Below are 22,089 nucleotides of genomic sequence, written 5' to 3'. Positions count from 1 at the left end.
CCTGCCGATGCAGGGGACACGGGTTCGTGCCCCGGTCCGGGAAGATCCCACATGTCGCGGAGCGGCTGGGCCCGTGAGCCATGGCCGCTGAGCCTGCACGTCCGGAGCCTGTGCTCCGCAACAGGAGAGGCCACGACAGTGAGAGGCCCGCGTACCTCAAAAAAAAAAAAAAAAAAAAAAAAAAAAAAAGTGGTTACAACCTCGATGGCCAAAGATAGGAGAATGGTTAAATAAATTAGTGGTCTCCAAATGAGGGTGTGTTTATGGAGTCATTAAAGATGATGTCATCAGAGACTTCCGGGTAAGATGGCGGAAGAGTAAGACGCGGAGATCACCTTCCTCCCCACAGATACACCAGAAATACAGCTACGCGTGCAACAACTCCTACAGAACACCTACTGAACGCTGGCAGAAGACCCCAGTCCTCCCAAAAGGCAAGAAACTCCCCACATACCTGGGTAGGGCAAAGCAGAGAGATTCCCGCAGAGAGGAGCGGTGCCGAGCGGCACTCACCAGCCCGAGAGGCTTGTCTGCTCCCCCGCCAGGGCGGGCGGCGCTGGAGCTGAGGCTCGGGCTTCGGTCAGAGCGCAGGGAGAGGACTGGGACTGGCGGCGAGAACTCAGCCTGAAGGGGGCTAATGTGCCACAGCTAGCCGGGAGGGAGTCCGGGAAAACTCTGGAGCTGCCGAAGAGGCAGGAGAATTTTTCTTCCCTCTTGGTTTCCTGGTGCGCGAGGAGAGGGGATTAAGAGCGCCGCGTAAAGGAGCTCCAGAGACGGGCGCGAGTCGCGGCTGAAAGCGCGGAGCCCAGAGACGGGCGTGGGACGCTGGGGCTGCTGCTGCCGCCGCCAAGAAGCCTGTGTGCGAGCGCAGGACACTGTCCACACCGCCCTTCCGGGAGCCTGTGCAGCCTGCCACTGCCGGGGTCCCGGGATCCAGGGGCGGCTTCCCTGGGAGAACGCACGGTGCGCCTCGGGCTGGTGCAACGTCACGCCGACCTCTGCCGCTGCAGGCTCGCCCCGCACTCCGTGCCCTTCCCTCCCGCCCGGCCTGAGTGAGCCAGAGTCCCCGAAGAGGCTGCTCCTTTAACCCTGTCCTGTCTGAGCGAAGAACAGACGCCCTCCGGCGACCTACACGCAGAGGCGGGGCCAAATCCAAAGCTGAGGCCCAGGAGCTGTGAGAACAAAGAAGAGAAAGGGAAACCTCTCCCAGCAGCCTCAGAAGCAGCGGATTAAAGCTCCACAATCAACTTCATGTACCCTGCATCTGTGGAATACATAAATAGACAACAAATCATCCCAAATTGAGGAGCCAGGAGTCAGTGCTGTGCCTCTGAGGTGGGAGAGCGAACTTCAGGACACTGGTCCACAAGAGACCTCCCAGCTCCACATAATATCAAACGGCGAAAATCTTCCAGAGATCTCCATCTCAACACCAGCACCCAGCTTCACTCAACGACCAGCAAGCTACAGTGCTGGACACCCTATGCCAAACAACTAGCAAGACAGGAACACAACACCACCCATTAGCAGAGAGGCTGCCTCAAATCATAAAAAGTCCGCAAACACCCCAAAACACACCACCAGACGTGGACCTGCCCACCAGAAAGACAAGATCCAGCCTCATCCACCAGAACACAGGCAGTAGTCCCCTCCACCAAGAAGCCTACACAACCCACTAAACCAACCTTAGCCACTGGGGACAGACACCAAAAATAACGGGAACTACGAACCTGCAGCCTGCAAAGAGGAGACCCCAAACACAGTAACATAAGCAAAATGAGAAGACAGAAAAACACACAGCAGGAGAAGGAGCAAGATAAAAACCCACCAGACCTAACAAATGAAGAGGTAATAGGCAGTCTATCTGAAAAAGAATTCAGAATAATGATGGTAAAGATGATCCAAAATCTTGGAAATAGAATAGACAAAATGCAAGAAACAGTTAACAAGGACCTAGAAGAACTAAAGACGAATCAAGCATCGATTAAAAACACAATAAATGAAATAAAAAATACTCTAGATGGGATCAATAGCAGAATAACTGAGGCAGAAGAACGGATAAGTGAGGTGGAAGATAAAATAGTGGAAATAACTGCTGCACAGCAAAATAAAGAAAAAAGAATGAAAAGAACAGAGGACAGTCTCAGAGACCTCTGGGACAACATTAAACACACCAACATTCGAATTATAGGGGTTCCAGAAGAAGAAGAGAAAAAGAAAGGGACTGAGAAAATATTTGAAGAGATTATAGTTGAAAACTTCCCTAATATGGGAAAGGAAATAGTTAATCAAGTCCAGGAGGCACAGAGAGTCCCATACAGAATAAATCCAAGGAGAAATACACCAAGACACATATTAATCAAACTGTCAAAAATTAAACACAAAGAAATCATATTAAAAGCAGCAAGGCAAAAACAACAAATAACACACAAGGGAATCCCCATCAGGATAACAGCTGATCTCTCAGCAGAAACTCTACAAGCCAGAAGGGAGTGGCAGGACATACTTAAAGTGATGAAGGAGAAAAACCTGCAACCAAGATTACTCTACCCAGCAAGGATCTCATTCAGATTTGATGGAGAAATTAAAACGTTTACAGACAAGCAAAAGCTGAGAGAGTTCAGCACCACCAAACCAGCTTTACAACAAATGCTAAAGGAACTTCTCTAGGCAAGAAACACAACAGAAGGAAAAGAACTACAATAACGAACCCAAAACAATTAAGAAAATGGGAATAGGAACATACATATCAATAATTACCTTAAATGTAAATGGACTAAATGCTCCCACCAAAAGACACAGACTGGCTGAATGGATACAAAAACAAGACCCATATATATGCTGTCTACAAGAGACCCACTTCAGACCTAGAGACACATACAGACTGAAAGTAAGGGGATGGAAAAAGATATTCCATGCAAATGGAAACCAAAAGAAAGCTGGAGTAGCAATTCTCATATCAGACAAAATAGACTTTAAAATAAAGACTACTAGAAGAGACAAAGAAGGACACTACATAATGATCAAGGGGTCAATCCAAGAAGAAGATATAACAATTGTAAATATTTATGCACCAAACATAGGAGCACCTCAATACATAAGGGAAATATTAACAGCCATAAAAGGAGAAATCGACAGTAACACAATCATAGTAGGGGACTTTAACACCCCACTTTCACCAATGGACAGGTCATCCAAAATGAAAATAAATAAGGAAACACAAGCTTTAAATGATACATTAAACAAGATGGACTTAATTGATATTTATAGGACATTCCATCCAAAAACAACAGAATACACATTTTTCTCAAGTGCTCATGGAACATTCTCCAGGATAGATCATATCTTGGGTCACAAATCAAGCCTTGGTAAATTTAAGAAAATTGAAATTGTATCAAGTATCTTTTCCGACCACAATGCTATGAGACTAGATATCAATTACAGGAAAAGAGCTGTAAAACATACAAACACATGGAGGCTAAACAATACACTACTTAATAACGAAGTGATCACTGAAGAAATCAAAGAGGAAATTAAAAAATACCTAGAAACAAATGACAATGGAGACACGACGACCCAAAACCTATGGGATGCAGCAAAAGCAGTTCTAAGAGGGAAGTTTATGGCAATACAATCCCACCTTAAGAAACAGGAAATATCTCGAATAAACAACCTAACCTTGCACCTAAAGCAATTAGAGAAAGAAGAACAAAAACATCCCAAAGTTAGCAGAAGGAAAGAAATCATAAAAATCAGATCAGAAATAAATGAAAAAGAAATGAAGGAAACGATAGCAAAGATCAATAAAACTAAAAGCTGGTTCTTTGAGAAGATAAACAAAATTGATAAACCATTAGCCAGACTCATCAAGAAAAAAAGGGAGAAGACTCAAATCAATAGAATTAGAAATGAAAAAGGAGAAGTAACAACTGACACTGCAGAAATACAAAAGATCATGAGAGATTACTATAAGCAACTCTATGCCAATAAAATGGACAACCTGGAAGAAATGGACAAATTCTTAGAAATGCACAACCTGCCAAGACTGAATCAGGAAGAAATAGAAAATATGAACAGACCAATCACAAGCACTGAAATTGAAACTGTGATAAAAAATCTTCCAACAAACAAAAGCCCAGGACCAGATGGCTTCACAGGCGAATTCTATCAAGCATTTAGAGAAGAGCTAACACCTATCCTTCTCAAACTCTTCCAAAATATAGCAGAGGGAGGAACACTCCCAAACTCATTCTACGAGGCCACCATCACCTTGATACCAAAACCAGACAAGGATGTCACAAAGAAAGAAAACTACAGGCCAATATCACTGATGAACATAGATGCAAAAATCCTCAACAAAATACTAGCAAACAGAATCCAACAGCACATTAAAAGGATCATACACCATGATCAAGTGGGGTTTATTCCAAGAATGCAAGGATTCTTCAATATACGCAAATCAATCAGTGTGATACACCACATTAACAAGTTGAAGGAGAAAAACCATATGATCATCTCAATAGATGCAGAGAAAGCTTTTGACAAAATTCAACACCCATTTATGATAAAAACCCTGCAGAAAGTAGGCATAGAGGGAACTTTCCTCAACATAATAAAGGCCATATATGACAAACCCACAGCCAGCATCGTCCTCAATGGTGAAAAACTGAAACCATTTCCACTAAGATCAGGAACAAGACAAGGTTGCCCACTCTCACCACTCTTATTCAACATAGTTTTGGAAGTTTTAGCCACAGCAATCAGAGAAGAAAAGGAAATAAAAGGAATCCAAATGGGAAAAGAAGAAGTAAAGCTGTCACTGTTTGCAGATGACATGATACTATACATAGAGAATCCTAAAGATGCTACCAGAAAACTACTAGAGCTAATCAATGAATTTGGTAAAGTTGCAGGATACAAAATTAATGCACAGAAATCTCTGGCATTCCTATATACTAATGATGAAAAATCTGAAAGTGAAATCAAGGAAACACTCCCATTTACCATTGCAACAAAAAGAATAAAATATCTAGGAATAAACCTACCTAAGGAGACAAAAGACCTGTATGCAGAAAATTATAAGACACTGATGAAAGAAATTAAAGATGATACAAATAGATGGAGAGATGTACCATGTTCTTGGATTGGAAGAATCAACATTGTGAAAATGACTCTACTACCCAAAGCAATCTACAGATTCAATGCAATCCCTATCAAACTACCAATGGCATTTTTCACAGAAGTAGAACAAAAAATTTCACAATTTGTATGGAAACACAAAAGACCCCGAATAGCCAAAGCAATCTTGAGAACGAAAAATGGAGCTGGAGGAATCAGGCTCCCTGACTTCAGACTATACTACAAAGCTACAGTAATCAAGACAGTATGGTACTGGCACAAAAACAGAAATATAGATCAATGGAACAGGATAGAAAGCCCAGAGATAAACCCACGGACATATGGTCACCTTATCTTTGATAAAGGAGGCAGGAATGTACAGTGGAGAAAGGACAGTCTCTTCAATAAGTGGTGCTGGGAAAACTGGACAGGGACATGTAAAAGTATGAGATTAGATCACTCCCTAACACCATACACAAAAATTAGCTCAAAATGGATTAAAGACCTAAATGTAAGGCCAGACACTATCAAACTCCTAGAGGAAAACATAGGCAGAACACTCTATGACATAAATCACAGCAAGATCCTTTTTGACCCACCTCCTAGAGAAATGGAAATAAAGACAAAAATAAACACATGGGACCTAATGAAACTTCAAAGCTTTTGCACAGCAAAGGAAACCATAAACAAGACCAAAAGACAACCCTCAGAATGGGAGAAAATATTTGCAAATGAAGCAACTGACAAAGGATTAATCTCCAAAATTTATAAGCAGCTCATGCAGCTCAATAGCAAAAAAACAAACAACCCAATCCAAAAATGGGCAGAAGACCTAAATAGACATTTCTCCACAGAAGATATACAGACAGCCAACAAACACATGAAAGGATGCTCAACATCTTTACTCATTAGAGAAATGCAAATCAAAACTACAATGAGATATCATCTCACACCAGTCAGAATGGCCATCATCAAAAAATCTAGAAACAATAAATGCTGGAGAGGGTGTGGAAAAAAGGGAACACTCTTGCACTGCTGGTGGGAATGTGAATTGGTACAGCCACTATGGAGAACAGTATGGAGGTTCCTTAAAAAACTACAAATAGAACTACCATATGACCCAGCAATCCCACTACTGGGCATATACCCTGAGAAAACCATAATTCAAAAAGAGACATGTACCAAAATGTTCATAGCCGCCCTATTTACAATAGCCCGGAGATGGAAACAACCTAAGTGTCCATCATCGGATGAATGGATAAAGAAGATGTGGCACATATATACAATGGAATATTACTCAGCCATAAAAAGAAATGAAATTGAGCTATTTGTAATGAGGTGGATGGACCTAGAGTCTGTCATACAGAGTGAAGTAAGTCAGAAAGAGAAAGACAAATACTGTATGCTGACACATATATATGGAATTTAAGAAAAAAATGTCATCAAGAACATAGGGGTAAGACAGGAATAAAGACACAGACCTACTAGAGCATGGACTTGAGGATATGGGGAGGGGGAAGGGTAAGCTGTGACAAAGTGAAAGAGCGGCATGGACATATATACACTACCAAATGTAAGGTAGATAGCTAGTGGGAAGCAGCCGCATAGCACAGGGAGATCAGCTCGGTTCTTTGTGACCGCCTGGAGGGGTGGGATAGGGAGGGTGGGAGGGAGACGCAAAAGGGAGGGGATATGGGAACATATGTATATGTATAACTGATTAAATTTGTAAAATTAAAAAAAAAAAAAAAAAAAGATGATGTCATCAAAGAGGTTTTTAATGTTATGGGAAATTAATTGTATAAAAATATGTAACATTAACTGGAAAACAGATGTAAAATGTTTTATACAAGTCGATCCCAAGGATGTTAAAATAAACATGAGAAAACCGGTAATAGCAGTCGTATATATTACGTAACTTGTATATACATAAATATTTGCCTTTCTGTATTTTCTATGATTAGTTTAGAAAAATTTTATTGGAGTATAGTTGATTTACAATGTTGCAAATCAGCAAAGTGAATCAATTATACATACACATATATCCACTCTTTTTAAGATTCTTTTCCCAAATAGGCCATTACAGAGTATGGAGTCGAGTTCCCTGCGTTATACAGTAGGTCCTTGTTGATTATCTATTTTATATATAGTAGTGTGTGTATGTCAATCCCAATCTCCCAATTTATCCCTCCCCCATGTACCCCCCTGGTAACCATAAGTTTGTTTGCTACATCTATGATTACTTTTATAATCAGAAAAATCATTTAAAATTAAAATCAAATGAATAAGCGGTTTACGCAGATTCTCAAAGTGTGACGTGAGTCTGTTCTGGAGTTTTCCTCCAACATTCATTCTTTTTTTAAAAAAAATAAATTTATTTATTTTATTTATTTTTGGCTGAGTTGGGTCTTTGTTGCTGCATGCGGGCTTTCTCTAGTTGCAGTGAGCAGGGTCTACTCTTCGTTGTGGTGCGTGGGCTCCTCATTGCGGTGGCTTCTCTTGTTGAGGAGCACGGCTTCTAGGCACGCGGGCTTCAGTAGTTGTGGCACACGGGCTCAGTAGTTGTGGCTCTCGGGCTCTGGCGTGCAGGCTCTGTAGTTGTGGTGCATGGGCTTAGTTGCTCTGCGGCATGTGAGATCTTCTCGGACCAGGGCTGGAACCTGTATACCCTGCATTGGCAGGCGGATTCTTAACAACTGTGTCACCAGGGAAGCCCTCATTCTTTCTTAAAAACATTACTTTATTGAAGTATAGTTGATTTACAATGTTGTGTTAATTTCTACTGTACAGCAAAGTGATTCAGTTATACATATATATATATTCTTTTTCATATTCTTTTCCATATGGTTTATCACAAGATTGAGTATAGCTCCCTGTGCTCTACAGTAGGACCTTGTTGTTTATCCATTCTATGTATAATACTTTGCATCTACTAATCCCGAACTCCCAACCCATCTCTCCCCCCGACCCCTTGGCAACCACAAGTCTGTTCTCCGTGTTTGTGAGCCCAAACATTCATTCTTGGTTCTAAATCCCCAAACCCTTGCTCTCCAAAAACAAGGGGATTTGGATCATTTGCAATGAAACACTTCTTTTTTTTTTTTTTTCGGCCACACCATGCAGCAGGCGGGATCTTTAGTTCCCCGACCGGGGATCAAACCCGTGCCCCCTGCAGTGGCAGTGCAGAGTTTTTACCACTGTACTGCCAGGGAAGTCCCTGAAACGCTTCTTAGATGACCCTTCCCTGGCTAGCCCACGGCTGGACACAGCCTTCAGGATGTATGAAGATGACAGTGGCTCCATTTCTCCAGGGTGTGAGAGAGTATGAGACTCCAAGCTCAGCAATTACAGAGTCAAGTTGGGATCTGGTTTACGAAAACCATGGGAGAAGAGAGTGGCCACAAGGAAGGGATAACAGGAACAGAGGTGGCAAGAGCTGGTGGGGACTTCAGAAGGCATGTAGGTGGACACCACAGCCTTAGAGATAAGGACAGTTACCACCTTGACTCGGCTTCCTACGTGCTAGGTGTGCACACAGGTGAGAAGTGCAGCCTGGCTGGAATTTTACTTAACTTTCACAACAGCCCAGTAAGGCAGGTTTAATGATCTTCATTTTTTGCCAAAGAGAAAAGTAGCCCCAAACAAAGCAAGAAATGGGCTTAGAGCGGTAAAGTGATATTCACAAGTAAGTGATTGCAGGTCTGGGACTGGACACCACTTTTCCTTTTACTTTTTAACCCTGATGATAGTAATCAGATGATAATCATGGATTGCTCTTTACTATGTGTCAGGCCCTGTGCTGAATGCTTTTCTTGCTTTATCTCCTTTAATGCTCACACTAGCTCAATGGAACAGATCCCATTACTATTTCCATTTTACACTGAAGAACCGAGCCCTGGAAGAACTTGCTGATGGTCACAGGGAGTAAGTGGCAGAACCAGTCTTGGAACCCAGGTCCATCTGAAGCCAGATCAGTATTCTGACTGGGACCTCCAGGACTCCCTTCCACCCACCCCGGGCGGGTGGTCTGAGGCCAGAACGGAGTGTCCAGTGGCAGGGCCCTGGGTCCCTGTCCACCACCAAAGTGCCAAGTAGAGGGGAGCAACCACAACGTGACCCTGGAGTCCATGCACTGCTGCCCACATCCTTCCAATCAACGCATCAATTACTGAGTGCGTGCGTGTGTGCATGTGTGTGTGAGTGTGTTTGTGCATGTGTTCATTTGTGAGTGTGAGTGTGCATGTGTGCATGCGTGCGTGCGACTGTGCGTGGGTGCGTCCATCCATCCGTGGGCTTAGTTTGGAGCGGGGAACTTGGAAGCTCGGTGATCTCCTGGATCTCGCTCAGCTCAGCGCTTCTGAAAGTTTACTGAGCTCTAAATGCCATGGATGAGGGATGGGGGAAGCCCACGTTTCTGCCTCACCCTTGTGCAGTTTAGGGGCACAGTTAGGGGGCGTGATGTGTGATGGACACACATAAAACAATGAGACAACATTGAAGGGTAGAAACTGTACGACAGAGTTTAGATTCTGAGCTCAGTGGGGGTGGAGCGGCTGGGAAAGGATTCTGTCCATGTGTGAGTATGTATGACTGTATGTGAGTGTGCGTGAATGTGTGTATGTGAGTGAGCTGTGCGCGTGTGAGTGTGAATGCGGGAACGGGAGTGTGTACTTGTGCATGTGCGAGTGTGTGTGAGCAGGGGTGTGTGTATGTGTGAGTGGACATGGATGTGTGAGGGTGTGTGCCGCTATGTGACTAAGTGTAGAGGGACCTGGGCTGGAGGAGAAGACCGTGAGGTCACCCCTGGTCTCCTGGGAAAGGAGGTGGGAAGAGGAATGGCTGGGGGGAAGGGCCGGAGGGTGGGGGGCAGGGTCTCAGGGAAGCCAAAGCTCAGAGCAGCACAGGGACCGGGAGACGGTCCCCCCTGGCTGAGATCAAAGCTGACGGAGGTCATTCTGGAGAAAACGCTGAAGGAAAGGACCCAAGTGTTTGCAGGTCTGGAGGGCATCTCTGTCACGGTCCCTTCTGACCTCGTGTCCAGGAAGACCTGCACCCAGGTGACTGTCAGGGAACTGGATTTGTGGGCTTGAGGGCTAAGTGCCTGTCAAACAAGTCTGAGCCTGGAGGAGGAGGGGGCTCCACCCCTGACCTGGAGGCCACCTGGGCGAAGGGGAGAGGCCACTGATGGATGGGGCCAAGGGGAGGCCCGTTTGCCCTGGGTGGAGGGACCACGTTTTCTGAGCCCCAGATGAGGGCCCTTCCTTTGATGAAAGACATTTTTTTTTCTGATTTAGTCCAGACATACAAATAAATTGCATTGAGCTGTACATCTCATTAGTTGTAAAGTCAGAGATAACTGGTATAATTTCTGTTCATATGGTCATGGAACCAAGGAAATCTTTCCTGGGTCCTTCGAGGTAGATCCTTTCTGCAGTCTGGGGGTCTCTGAGGAGGATCAAGGGAGGTGTCACTAGCAAGTGGCCATCAAAAGGCCCTATTCACGACCCTAATCCCAGGGAACCTCTTGCAACAAAGGAATAGAATTCCAAACCACTGGAGAGTAGACTGACCTCCCAGCCAAGGGTTCCTTGACTTTAGGGGGGTGGTCGTGGATCTGTTCTCGGTTGGATCAGATGAGCATAGAAGACCTTGGGCCAGGAAATTTGGTCTCACACTTTTTTCTTTTTGTAACTGAAGTATAGTTGATTTACAATGTTGTGTTAATTTCTGCTGTACAGCAAAGTGACTCAGTTATACATATACCTACATTCTTTTTTTTTTTTTTTTTTTTTTTTGCGGTACGCGGGCCTTTCACTCTTGTGGCCTCTCCCGTTGCGGAGCACAGGCTCCGGACGCGCAGGCTTAGCGGCCATGGCTCATGGGCCCAGCCGCTCTGGGACATGTGGGATCTTCCCGGACCGGGGCATGAACCCGTGTCCCCTGTATCAGCAGGCAGACTCTCAACCACTGTGCCACCAGGGAAGCCCCCTACATTCTTTTTTATAGTCTTTCCCATTATGGTTTATCCTAGCACACTGAATATAGTTCCCTGTGCTATACAGTAGGACCTTGTTGTCCACCCATTCTACATGTAATAGTTTGCATCTACTAACCCCAAACTCCCAGTACATCCCTCCCCCTCCCCCTTGGCAACCACAGGTCTGTTCACTGTGTGTGGGTCTTATACTTTCTCTATTCCCCATTCCACCCACCCACCGGGGCTGTGTCCATAACATCTGCAGTTGTTCGCAAAATACAGGTTCCCAGGCCTTTTGTTGGCACTGTTTTCTGTCCTGCACACATGCAAAGACCTTTGAGTCGGCAGCTCTGTTTTATCAGGTTGCTACTTCCTGCCCTTGCTTTATTACATCTGTTCTTTGGGGCATGGTGTTATAAATTGGGTATGTGATGATGTGTAATCACTAAGTGAAAGGCCAATACGTTTTCACAGAACCGGCAGCAAGACAAATAAAAGGCAAAATGAAAGGCTTGTGCTCTTTTGACAAAGGGAAAAGCACAAAACACACGTATTAAAGAAAAAAAATCAGATTGTGAATTGAAAAAATGTTGTCATCTTGGGGGCTGGTTTTCTTGGGGCTAGTCTGGCTTGTGTTTGCCTCCTGGGAGTGGGGTGCCTGGTGGCTGGGAGGTGGGGATAGAGGAGGAAGATGTTTTATTCCTCTTGGGAACCACATTATTATTAGTCTTTGTAAACCTCAGGCTATTGCCCTGGGCGCTTATGAGGTATGATTCTGGGCAGCCTTTGATTGAAAACAACCAGTCTGTGGTCAGAGGATATGGGGCAGAGAGAGACAGTTGGAGAGACAAAGATACAGAAAGAGAGAGAGAACTGTACGTGTTTGTGTTGAGATGGGTGTACGTTGTAGAATGATTTTGCCCCAGTAGAAATTCAGTCAATATCCAGGTTGGTATTAATGTATGTAGGACAGTGCGACACATACAATCAGGGCTTAGTAAGTGATGATTCTGTGTCTGTTCTGATTCTGTGCTTTCACACAGTAGGGATTGGATGGGATAAGGGTGTTTTACAGACGTTTGAGAGCTTTTAGGAAAGATGTCCTCCCTCCTGTTCGTATTCAGTAAATCCGAATATTCATTCATATTCTTCTCCATGACCCTGCAGAAATACAGTCTGCAGACCAGGGAGTTTTATTTTGCTTTGCTTTTTTTTTCTTCTCCAAGGTCTGGAGGAAAATGCAATAGAAATGGGGCTTGGGGGATAGTGTTTTGAAACTGATTAAAGCAAAAGATAATAGGAATAATGTATATTGCCAGTCTGTAAAAGGTTTCGCCAGAAAAAATAAAAGAGGAAAAAATCTTTAGGCTTGCTAGCTAATTATGTTCATGAAGGTGAATAGAGATAAGGGTCTCTCCTTTGTAAAGAGGATTCAACTGTGTGCACATTCTAGAAATGTAGACTTTTAGTAGTTCTTCCAACTCACTGATATCATCATCATCATCATAATACCAGTTGTAATAACCGGGTTACATGACACTGATAGATTGCCTGTACACAGGGCTGAACAAAAGTAAGGACCCAGTGCACATAAGCAGGGCCCAGTGTGTTGGAGGGGCCTGGGCCCATGTTACTTATCAATACAAATCTCCCCTCTCTGGGGCCCTCCAACTTTTTTTCTGGGGCCAAGCCAGCTCTCAGCAGATTCGTTTTCAAAACCCTTTCATAACTTATCTCATTTGGTTTTCTTAAGAATTTTGAGGGAGATAGGAAAGGCACTTCTTTTTTTTTTTTTTTTTTTTTTTTTTGCGGTACGTGGGCCTCTCACTGTTGTGGCCTCTCCCGTTGCAGAGCACAGGCTCCGGACGCGCAGGCTCAGCGGCCATGGCTCACGGGCCCAGCCGCTCCGCGGCATGTGGGATCATCCCCGCGGCATGTGGGATCATCCCGGACCGGGGCACGAACCCATGTCCCCTGCATCAGCAGGCAGACTCTCAACCACTGTGCCACCAGGGAAGCCCGAAAGGCACTTCTGTCATTCCAGAATTATAGATGGGGAAACCGAGACTCAAACAGGGTGGCTGACTGGTCCACAGTCGCCAGCGGCAGAGCCAGGACCCGGCGAGGCCTTCCGAAGTCCACTTCCTCATCTCCAGGCCATCTGTGAGGGGCCGTGAAGGAGGTGAGACTGCCTAACCACCAATACCAGCAATACCTTAGGTCACCTGCAAGTACTAAATAGTGTTGCCCCCGTTTCAGTTCTGGAGCCTTTGTGCTTTGACCACTTTGGCACCTAAGGAGCCCCAGAAGTGACAGCATGGTAGCTCCTGATGGGCTGGTGAGCAAGCCTGGCTCCTGTTAGGATGACCTGTCCTAGTACAAAACAAAGCAAACCTTCCCTGTCGGCCATTGTTGAATTCTTGTACAGGGTAGACACAGAACACTTCTCTTTGGGATGCTCTTTCATAATTGGGGATCATTTTCTGAGATGAAGATGCTGGTTTCTTTCATTATTGAACATAGACCTTCATTTCATTTCATTCAAACAGCACCATTTATGTATTAATAGACTAATTTTTATTGTCTGTCTCTGCCACTCACTCCCCAATCTGAATGTAAGATCTGTGAAGGCTGGGTTTCTGGGTCTGTTTTCCGCACGTAAGATCCCAAGTGCTCAGAACAGTGCCTGACATTTGTAAGTGCTCAATGATTGTTTTTTGTTTGGATGACCGAATGGTAAAATAAAGAGAAAACAGCAGAGGCTGACAATCTTAAATGATATGCTCATGTCCAATTAAGGTAGAAGGATATCACTGTTGGATGCCTAATCTGTAGTTCAAATAGAGAAAAGAAATAAAAGGATGGAACTGACACATGGTCCAGGGGACCACAGGCACCCAGAACCCCCTTCAGAAGGTGCATTACTCAGATCCTGCCTTTTCTTCATATCAACTTTTTACCAGTGAATGAGTTGTAAATAGGCAAGAAATATATGTTCCATTTAAATTTTTTCAAGGTTGAAATTTGGAATGAATTATTGGATTGACTGGTCCATAAAAATAATAAATCAATAGTTGAGTGAAAGTCGTTGTTAAAAGGCAAAAGGCCAAATGATGACATAATAAAGATGATGGATGAAATCAGGAGTCAGCAAACACTGGCCCTTGGGCCAAATCCTGCCCAGCACCTGTTTTCGTAAATAAAGTTTTATTGGCACACAGCCAGCTCCATCCATTAACCATTGTCTACGGCTGATTTCATGCAACGATAGAGTTAGTAGTTTGTGACAGAGCCCATATGGTCTGCAAAGCCAAAAATATTTACAATCTGGCCTTTTATAGAAAATGTTTGATGACCTCTGGATTAAATAATGGTCCATCATGTTAAAGTCCAAAGAATCAAGCTGACAGTGGAGGTGAAGCCTAAAACAATGATATCTTTCTGGTGAGCCCAGCACCAGACCTGGCTTCTAGAAGGCATCATTATCCATCATAGTAAGTTAATGTTGTTAATTTGAATTTTATTGGTTTGGTAGTTTTAATTGTATTTGTTCCATAAATTTGTTTCTATTTTATATGTGCATAAGAGCTAGAAGCATAGGATTTATACCTCAGTCAGTGTTCGTATATATTAAATTTATGGTAAAATAACTTAAGTCAACCCCATGGGGATTGGTGCGATTTTTTTTTTCCCCTTTAAATGTGCTCTTATCCTTTACTACTTAAGTTTGAAAATTACTGGTTTAAAGGCATCTGGTAGGAGCTTGTATCTAGGTTTTGCTAAGTTATACCATGCTCACTGTTAATTGTCCTCCTATAAACTTGTTTGGGCAGCGGAATGACATTTCTAAAATCTCTCTACTTTCTAGTTTAATTCATTAAGTGTTTACTTTGTAACTTGGAGAATTCAAGAGAGAAGAAACTTATTGGGAGGTAATTACTTGAGTCCTGCTTTTTTGTCCTTTGATAATTTTAAGTTGGTTGCATTCTGATCACTGCTCCCATTACTCCTAATCTTTGAAACCGTGGGGCACTATATCATGGTTATTGATTTAAAGGTATGTCTTTTGCTCTGAGCCAGACTCCTGGAGCCCAGCAGACTTGTTTTTAGGGGGCTTGGGGGCTAGAAAGCTTTCCTGTTATTTGTTCTCTGGAGTATGTCTAACCGTAAATTCCCACAGCTTGACTTTGACAAGCATTCACCATCTGACTCTTATAGAGTCTCTGTATGTCATAGGATCATAATATTGTAAAGTCAGAGGAAAGACTGAAGTTCAAAGTCAAGGCTTTTGCCCAAGATCACAAAGTAGTAAGAGGCAGAACCGGGATTGGACCAGCTGCATTTAGAAAACAAAAGACAAATCCCCAGAACCAAACCAAACCAAAGCAGAAAAAACTCTTGACATAACAAAATGGCTGAAGCGATCTTAGCTCTGAAGTTAGAAGTGTAAAAACAGATGGCAATATAGAGCCAAAGATGTTTATGACATTAACTCTGAAACGTCATCTATTTTTCTTTCCAGAAACGCTCTTTGATTTTGTCCTGAGTTGATTTTTATAGCTTATTTTATAGAACTTGTTCTATCCAGTCTTTGTTCTTGAAGTCTGATAGCAGCCTTTGATGGTGAGCAGTATAATTCTGACCTCCAGTTGGTAGGATGCAAATATTCCTGTAAGGATACATTATGCCTTATGCCTTCTTGGGCCCCAATCAGAAAACAAGCTCAGCCTCCAGGCCACCGAAGCTCAGCCTGGTCCTCGAATCAGCACTGGAGTGAGCTTTTGAAACACAAATCTGATCATGTCCCAACCTCCCCTGCTTAATCCTTGCAATGGCTTTCCATGGCTTCCTATGGATGGAGAAAAGCTCCTTGATTTGCTGGTTCAGCCCTCCCATCCCCCTGGCCTCCTTTGACAGCTGCTTCCCTCACCTCCTCTTCCACTCCGGCTACACCTGCCTCCAGACCCTGGTCCCCACTGTGCAGTTATCCTTCTGCCTGGTTGGCACCGTCCCATCCTTGGGTTCCCAGTTCTGGTCACCTCCTCAGGGAAGCCTCCTCTGCCCTTCCTGACCCAGGCAGCTCCTTTTTTTTTTTTTTTTTTTTTTTGCTACGCGGGCCTCTCACTGTTGTGGCCTCTCCCGTTGCGGAGCACAGGCTCCGGACGTGCAGGCTCAGCGGCCATGGCTCACGGGCCCAGCCGCTCCGCGGCATGTGGGATCTTCCCGGACCGGGGCATGAACCCGTGTCCCCTGCATCGGCAGGCGGACTCTCAACCACTGCGCCACCAGGGAAGCCCGTGGCAGCTCCCTTTTAAAGTGGGACAGCACCATGCATGTCCTTCAAAGCACTCTTTCACTGCTTGTAATTCATTTACTTTCATTCATTTGTGTCAAGTTAGGTCCATGAGGCAGAAACAGAGTCCTATTCTCAACTGTATCCCCAACCCAGTGCCTGGTACCTATAGATACTCAATAATACTTGCTGAGCCCTGAATGAATGAATGAAATTCTGGCCCAGGGTTGGGGGGTAGCATCTTAGCAGCCCAACTGCCAGCAGGACGTGGTGGGAAGAGAATCCAGTTGGGAGGCACTAAGACCTATATTCAAATCTCTGGGTAAGTTGGCCTCTCTGAGCCTCAGTTAATTCATCTGATAAAGGGACTAAGTCATAACACCCAGCGCACAGGTAATTGTGAAGATTAAGCAGGTAAATGTGAAAAACACCAGTTCTTTCCTCCCTTCACTCAGACTCAGACAGACACAGCCAGTGAGGCTGTTTCCTAGTTCAGAGAGGAGCTCGGTTGACCTCAGACGTCTGCTGGTGCTGGGCTCACCCAGGGCTTTGGAAGCTGCTGGTGACCCACGTTGGCGGGGCCCAGGGGCAGCGCCAGGCTGCAGCCTGGAATCAGGGGGCAGCTTTGCACGCTGGGGCTCAGGAAGCAGATGAGCTGGACCTGGCAGGGCAGGGGTTAAGCTGGAGCCACTTAAGAAGGGTCCTTGCAGGGGTGAACCCTTTCATCATGATAAGTGTCATAGTAAAATCAATTCTCTGTGTACTTTTGGGAATTACAACTATCATTTTGGTGTGATTTATTTGGTGTATAACACGAACACGGCCGTTTCCTTCATCATTCTGAAAGTTCATCTAAAATTGCTTTGAGTTTCTGGTTTTGGGGAGTGACATGTCCAATTGTTCTCATCTTTCCTGTGAAATATGGATCGAGGGGTACATGGCGGCTGGCATCGTTTCCTCCCCTTTACCTGCCTTAGGTGGCAGGGAAGTTTTATGGCTTTGATTTCTCTTCTCTCATTGCCCTCCGCATGCTGGGAACCTGTCTTTGGACCAGTACAGGGTTAAACTCCGAGGATTTCCTCCCTGCCAGCGCTTGGGAACCTCTCTCTTCTGAGAGGAAGGGAGCTGGTCTCAGAAGAGTCCTGGCTCTCTATCTGCTCCTGCAGGCTTCCCTGGGGGCTCAGTCCCTCCCACCCAGCCATAGAGCCCTGATCCTGGCCGTCAAGCCTGTTTGTGCCCCAGTTATAGCAGTTAAAAACCGCCCTGGGGTCCAAATGGACAGGTGTGAGAGTTGTCCCCACCCCTTAACTGGCTGTGTGACTTTGGGCAATTCCATCAATTTCTCTGAGCTTTTTTTTTTTGGCTGCACCGCGCGGCATGCAGAACTTCCTGGACCAGGGATTGAACCCACGCCCCCTGCGGTGGAAGCACCGAGTCTTAACCACTGGACTGCCAGGGAAGTCCCTCCGCGTTTTTTCACCTATAAAGTGGAGATTATAATAAGGTGAGGATTGCATGAATTAATAACCTTAGCGTGTCTCTAGCTCCAGGCTCCGGTAATAAATGCTACCTGTTACCATTATAGCCACCCCTGGTTTCTGCTTTGAGCTAAGCTCAGTGACTGGGGTCTCAGTTTTCCTCAACTGGAAAATGGCCTCTTGAGGTGAGTCGCAGGCCTGCAGGAAGATGGGAAATGGAAAATGTGGGGTGAGTCATAAACTTGCCCTGGTGGGAGACACAGCGTGGTCCTTAAGCTCTGGGCGGTGCTATGTTGCCATTTCTCCGTCTCTGTTTTGCTGATGGAAACACTTGGTGTCTGGGCCCCTTAGCGGAGCTTTGTGAGGATCCTGGGACACAGAGAACAAGTGAGGTCAAAATCCTGCCAGTCTTCCCATCTGGCCGTGGCGTCTGTGGGGAGGCCTGTGGTTTATCCCCGACATCTTTTTATAATAATACCACCACCCACCATGTATCACATGCACAGACCCCTTAAAAATCAGTGTCGGGGGGCTTCTCTGGTGGCGCAGTGGTTGAGAGTCCGCCTGCCGATGCAGGGGACACGGGTTCGTGCCCCGGTCCGGGAAGATCCCACATGCCGCGGAGCGGCTGGGCCCGTGAGCCATGGGCGCTGAGCCTGCGCGTCCGGAGCCTGTGCTCCGTAACGGGGGAGGCCACAACAGTGAGAGGCCCGCGTACCGCAAAAAAAAAAAAAAAAAAAAAAAAAGTGGTTACAACCTCGATGGCCAAAGATAGGAGAATGGTTAAATAAATTAGTGGTCTCCAAATGAGGGTGTGTTTATGGAGTCATTAAAGATGATGTCATTAAAGAGGTTTTTAAGGCTCAGCGGCCATGGCTCACGGGCCCAGCTGCTCTGCGGCATGTGGGATCTTTCCGGACCGGGGCACGAACCCGTGTCCCCTGCATCGGCAGGTGGACTCTCAACCACTGCGCCACCAGGGCCCCAATAACCATAAGTTTGTTTTCTACATCTGTAACTCTCTTTCTGTTTTGTAGATAAGTTCATTTGTACCCTTTTTTTTAGATTCCACACATAAGCGATATCGTATGATATTTGTCTCTCTCTGTCTGACTTACGTCACTCAGTATGACAATCTCTAGGTCTATCCATGTTGCTGCAAATGGCATTATTTCATTCTTTTTTATGGCTGAGTAATATTCCATTGTATATATGTACCATATCTTCTTTATCCATTCTTCTGTTGATGGACATTTAGGTTGCTTCCATGTCTTGACTATTGTAAATAGTGCTGCAATGAACATTGGAGTGCATATATCTTTTCAAATTACGGTTTCCTAAGTCATTTCTGTCCCAGCAGCTGTGGCTTGAATTCTCTGTACCTCCTTTATCCTTCACTCTAGGGATTACTATTATTGTTACTAGTAACAATAATAATGGAAATGGCAGCAATGTCCACCACCAATGACTTTACTGCACGTTTGTTCGTCACGTGCCAGGAGTTCTGCATGCATGATGCCCGTGAGTTGTTGGAACAGTGCTGGGAAGTTGCTCTTGTCACCCTTACTTTATTGATGAAGCTCAGAGAGATCGTTCCTGTTGCTCAAGGTGGAGCCAGGGTCCAGACCCAGGTCCACATAACCCCTGGCTCACTTAGCCACTCCCCTTTGTGAATGCAGATCTTCCTCAGCTCGTGATGCAGTGATGTCCCAATAAATCCATCAGAAGTTGAAAATATCATAAGATGAAAATGCATATAGTAGACCAAACCTACCAGACAGCATATTTGAGTCTAGCCAACCTTAAATAGGCTCAGAACACTTCCGTTAGCCTACGGTTGGGCAAAATCATCTGACACTAAGCTTATTTTATCATCAAGTGTGAATCTCTCCTATAATTGATTGAATACTGTGCTGAAAGTGGAAAACAGCCAATGGTTGTCTGGGTGCAGAATGGTGGTGATCGCGTCTGCTGTTTCCCCCACCCCCTGATAGCAGGGTTGACAAGGAGCTGTGGCTGGGTGCCCTGCCCAGCATCACGAGAGCATCGTGCCACAGATCGCTAGCCTGGGAAAAGCTCAAAATTCAAAATTGGAAGTATGGTTTCTACCAAATGCGTATCGCCTTCACACCATCGTAAAGTTGAAAAATCGTTAAGTCGAACTGTCATAAATTGGGGACCATCTGTGCTGTTGAGAGTGCAGTTTGTCACCCGCTCTGTGCTTTGGGTCAGGGAAGACGCTGAGCCCCGCAGATCAGAGAACTGAGGCCAAACAGGTTAGCGCCCACAGCTGGCTGGTGGCTGAGAGCTGGTGCTCATCTTTACTAGCCAACTGATGACTTGGCTGTGCCCAGCCCCGTGCTTGACCCTTTAGGGGTTTCCCAAAAGAATGTGTCCAAAACTCCGTGAGCTGCCATTTGCTGGAAAACTCAAACTGTATTCCTAGGTCACAGTTATTGGGCTTTTGCTCTGTGTCGGGCACATGTTTTACGTTTAGCTCTCATAAGAATGAGGTTTTGCCCTGTCATTATCCCCCTTCGATAGCAAGGAGAATGAGGCCCAGAGACGTTAAGCAACTTATCCAGGGCCACACAGCTAGGAAGGGAGAGATGGGGCTCACTCAAACCCATGGCTGGCTGAGCGCAGAGCCCTTGCTCTCATACTTGAAACACAGAAAACAATTCCAGAACCACATGTGCCAAGCAGTGGGGACCCGACTCTATAATGGGACATGAGAGAAATGAGAAAGGTGTGTGTGTGTGTGTGTGTGTGTGTGTGTGTGGCATGGTGGTGGTGGGGGTGTTGGAGGAGGGGAGCTCCTCGGAGGAGGTGGGACTTGAGCTCGGCTTTGATTTTTTTTTTTTTTTTTTTTTTTTTTTGCTGTACGCGGGCCTCTCACTGCTGTGGCCTCTCCCGTCGCGGAGCACAGGCTCCGGACACACAGGCCCCGCGGCCATGGCTCGCGGGCCCAGCCGCTCCGCGGCATGTGGGATCTTCCGGGATCGGGGCACGAACCCGTGTCCCCTGCATCGGCAGGCGGACTCTCAACCACTGCGCCACCATGGAAGACCTCGGCTTTGATTTTTGATTAGAGAGAGTCTGGGGATGTTGTCCTGGGTGGAAACAACATGCCAGGTACAGGCTGGGAAGTAAGAGGGGTAGATTGAGGGGCTGCTTGTTCTTGCTTGATGGAGGAGGGAGCCTCCTCTATTAGACTATCAGCTTCTCTGTCCTATTTGACTCTCACCTGATGGGCTGATTCCAAGTCTTCTTTTTGGCCGCTAAGAAACTTCGATTTGCCGATTAGGAGATAAGGGTGTATACGTGTCATGGGAGCTTGTGTGGCAGAGTGGAAGAGCGTGCAGTTTGGAACCGGGTTTAAATCTACTGCTGTCATTTACAGTGTGTCTTTGGGAGACTCTTAGCTCAGTTTTATCATCTGTGAAAACTGGATGATAACAATTAGCTTATCTACCTCTCGCCATAAGTTTTGATAATCAAATGAGATAAGGGTCAGGTAAAAAGCACTTTGTAATTTGCATATTGTCCTAACTTACGATTATGAATTAAATGTGACTACAAGAATGCGAGTAAACAGGTTGTGCACGCATTTGTGTATTTAGGTGGTTATGCTTAGCTTTATGCCTTCATAAATGTGACTGTTGACACCGATGTGTATGGGAGGGTTGTGTGTGTGTGTGTATGTGTCCTTTGGTCACTGGAAAAGCACCTGGACAGCGTTACCCAGCAACAGACTCCTACAGAGGCAGCCCTTTGCTGTGTGGATCCGTGTGTTGGGCACAGTGGCTCCCATTCCCAATCTGTGGTCTCCCAATAGCCCTGTGAGTCCACTGCCATCATAACGACTGTTTTCCTTCCAGTTTTACTGAGATATAATTGACGTACAGCACTGTATAAGTTTAAGGCATGCCATGGTAACCATTTAACTTTTCAATTTTAAAAGTTTTGTTTATTTTTATTGAAATATGGTTGTTGTACATATAAGTTACAAGTGTACAGTATAGTGATTCACAGTTTTTAAAGGTTACACTCCATTTATAGTTATTATAAAATATTGTAGGTTATTTTATACGTAATAGTTTGTACCTCTTAATACCCTACCCCTATACTTCCCCTCCACCTTCTCTCTCCCCACTGGTAACCACTAGTTTGTTCTCTGTATCTGTGAGTCTATTCATTCTTTGTTATATTCACTAGTTTGC

The 22,089-nt window shown here is 45.1% G+C and overlaps 1 protein-coding gene and 1 pseudogene across 1 annotated transcript in view; both read right to left on the bottom strand.

Annotated features, from left to right (window-relative positions):
* Positions 1–22,089, bottom strand: part of ERLIN2 (ER lipid raft associated 2) — a 333,405-nt gene that overhangs the window by 116,261 nt on the left and 195,055 nt on the right. The gene's annotated exons all lie outside the window — the stretch shown is intronic.
* The window catches only part of LOC132481186 (eukaryotic translation initiation factor 2 subunit 3, X-linked-like), a 115,541-nt pseudogene that overhangs the window by 29,518 nt on the left and 63,934 nt on the right, over positions 1–22,089 (bottom strand).

Source organism: Mesoplodon densirostris, chromosome 20, assembly GCF_025265405.1.
Source record: "Mesoplodon densirostris isolate mMesDen1 chromosome 20, mMesDen1 primary haplotype, whole genome shotgun sequence".
Taxonomy (NCBI): Eukaryota; Metazoa; Chordata; class Mammalia; order Artiodactyla; family Ziphiidae; genus Mesoplodon; species Mesoplodon densirostris.
The sequence above is the reverse complement of the archived record's forward strand: the minus strand, read 5'-3'. Positions and strand labels throughout refer to the sequence as shown.